We start from the raw sequence: 3510 nt of genomic DNA on the forward strand, positions 1-3510 counted from the left end.
TTTTACATGTGTGTTTACATAATATTTACTTGTCCGTCAATGCAATAATTTGAAAGAAAAGAAACGGTATGGATTTTGCATCATTGTGGTCGATAGTGAAAGTCGCTCCACCAGTACTTCTATGGAATATATACCGGTCGAGGAAGTAATGGTTGGTTGCTTTCCATTAGAAACATTCATGTTGCACGGACTTTTTTATGTCTTGATCAAAACAGATAACTAAATATACAGGTTTTGTTTCAACACATCAATTTATTTAAACATTAGGTGATCTTTGTGAAATCATATCCAAAAACACTAGGCAAATCCAATAATCTGCAAATTTAATCTTTATTCTTTAAACAAAAATGAACAGATTCTAAACTTATAGTAAAAACTATTAATAATTTTGCAAGACGGATGTTTTTAGGCCTTTAAACACCCACTGGTGTATTGTGTGAAAGTAATTCCCCTTACAGATGAGATACTGTACACGGGGCTATTTTCGTCCCGTTTTAAAATCGCCTTTCTACGATTTCAAACTGCTTCGACCCGTCCTGAATTCGCCCAGAAGCAGTAGTCTTTAAAGAGTGATAACTAGAAAGATTTGGATTTGCCCGCTGAGAACAAGGGCAAATGTTGCAAAAGTTTAACGGGAACTAAATTTCGCGTTTATTTTTGGGAAAATATCTTTAATCAGTTATGTGATAATTTTTTAAAGAAAAAAACAAGAAAGACTGTTTAATGTTGCAATTTGTCGAAGCCATATTTCGTTATTTTAATGCAGACAAACGTATTTATTATGAAAACTTACTTACGCGCAAAAATGAATGTATTCAGAAAATCAAAGATAAAAATAAGGTCGCTTAGTGCTTCCAATTCAAACACTTTTTAAGGTCTGCTCAAAAGCGTAACAAAGACCTAGGTAGGGTAAAAGGCAAAATAGGCCCTGTTTTCAAAGTTCAATTTTTAATAATATATTTTTGGAATAAGTAAAGTTTCAAAACAGTTTATATTTCACAGTATCTTTAAGGTTCTTAAAAGTATAATCTAGAGAGAGCCTCATGTATAGTTATCCACTTAACTAATAACATCATAACGTCATGAACTGTACTAAGTTTTTCGTTATTCAAATATTGATGATAGAAATTGAACGCTGGTATATGATTTATTTCTGGACATATTCTATTCATTATTCTTTTGCTTTTTACAATAAAGCATTAAATACAGTCTGTGATTATTTATAAATTTGTATATCATCGTCAAAGTGCTCTGTGTTCTCTCAAAAGAGGTATTTCTACGCAAGTTTAGGTTGCACCTCGGTCAACTTCTGATGGACAATCATGTACTAACTAAAACGACGGGCAAAAGATAAATGGAATAAATGTAGTTACTTTTTATCTAAAAGCACAAACATAAGACCTAAACAAAGTTGTGTGTTTATGGTAACCCGACCTAATCCACAAAAATGCGCCGATCATACCATTTTTAAATGTCTGTTTTTTATCCGATTGTGAATTTTATTTATTTATTTTTTAAAAAATCCATTTTTAAATATGACACAAACAAACATTTTTAGGATTTATGCAGAAAAAAAAAATGATAAAAAAATCCCTCCCTCCTTAACCTATTTTTTTTTATCAGTGTTACCCTAAACACACAGTTTTGTTTAGGTCTAAACAAATCAATAAATATTCAATATAGATATCAAATGCCTTAGTACATTATTATTCAAACTTTTATGCTAGAGCCATTTAGCGTAGGTAAAAAGTAAAGACTGATTACATAATCTAGACAGACAGATATCTGAAACTTTGATAAAGCAGTTTTTGCACGCTCCCGATTCATCGCTGGTTTAATGCAAATCAGCAGCAATCTCAACTTCTATAATCTTAAAAACTTTCTCACAAAGACTTTGTTATTTAAAATGATTAGGCAGGAGAAGAAAAACTAAACTACTGCGTACTTTAAATGCTTTTTTTAAGCATATGACAGAATATTTTGTCAATGTTGACAGAGGCAAGCTTGAATAAAACGGCCTCGTAAGAGAGAATTATGTTTTTAAAGAAAAAGAGAGTACCCTTCTGTATATTATTATATCTTATTAAAACAACACAACGGCTGCTTCGACAAAGTGAAATAAAATGATCTGTCGTTCAAGAAATATCACAAAATGATTAGATTTAAAACTAAGGAGTCTCACACTTTTTTTTTTTTTTTAGAACAGAATCATCCCTAAAATTTTATGAAACATTCACATACACAAAAAAACCCCCAACAAAACAAACCAACAGACCAAGGAATTCTTAAAAAACCCTTTCGCAGTATACAACATTGTCTGCCGCAGGTTTGTTTAAATAAAAGAGCCGGAAGCATCATCGTATTTATAACGGGTATTTTATGTGACTTCAATTTTATTTTGCAATTTAAACTCTAATTTCTTTTTTATTGAATATTATGTTTTGAGCTAAACCAATATTACCGATATTAAAAGAAACTGTTATCAATAAGCTAACCCTTCAAAAAATGTACATGGATGCAGTATTTTTGAAGTATTGTGGTTAAAAATGTTTACGCAACTTATCTGTCAAACAACACTTGATTATCTACTTAAATCTACTGTAAGTTATTGAAAATGTATCTTTGTACCTTGTATCAACAGTTTCAATTCAATAAACTTGGCTGCAGTTTTGTATTCACGAGGGTTGTCCAAAACGTCCGTGGACACGTGTAATTTTGTTCAAAATAACAGCGCCATTGTCAGAAAATTTTTATAATACTGTAATATAGAGTATGATAATGTACATGTATATGCATTAAAATCAGAGCAATGTATATTTTTTGATGGAGTTATCAATGTATATATATTGCCTATACAGGCCACACTGCCCAGTCTGACGTTGACTTATAACGACGTTTCTATAACGTCGTAATCCTGGGTCTACCTGAGGGTAATATTCCGCATTCAGCGTTTGGGTAGAGGGTGTTTGTGCCACTTGTGGATAAGTACACTCGAACTATTTTGATGTTTTTCCTGTTTCCTTAATCGTTTGTTTTGTTTCTATCGCTGTTTTACCTCAGTCGACACAATGTTATGATGTTACGTGCGGTAAGATGACGTTGCCTTTCCAGGCGTTTTTAAACACATATTCTTCAGTAATTGCTTTTAAAAGTCCTCTGCTGGTTTGAAAATATTTTCAAACGACGTATGAAAAATGACGTACACCATACAGACTACATCACAATAGAAGATTAATTGTAAATATTCATATCTAAGAACTCAATTACAAATTTTGAACAATTTTTACCCTGGGCCGTGCATATATTCCGCGATCCTTTGATACATGACAATTTTAGTTTATTTCTATGGAAAACATTCAAAACCACTTTAGTTTGATTTGAAATTTTAAGACAAAGATTTCGACATTCAATATGAATAGATAAACCCATTAGAAATGACAAAAACGCGAATATCCATAAAGTTTTTGGACAGCCCTCGTATATTTAATTCCGTTTTTATATTAATAACAC

This window comes from Magallana gigas, chromosome 1, assembly GCF_963853765.1.
Source record: "Magallana gigas chromosome 1, xbMagGiga1.1, whole genome shotgun sequence".
NCBI classification, from domain to species: domain Eukaryota; kingdom Metazoa; phylum Mollusca; class Bivalvia; order Ostreida; family Ostreidae; genus Magallana; species Magallana gigas.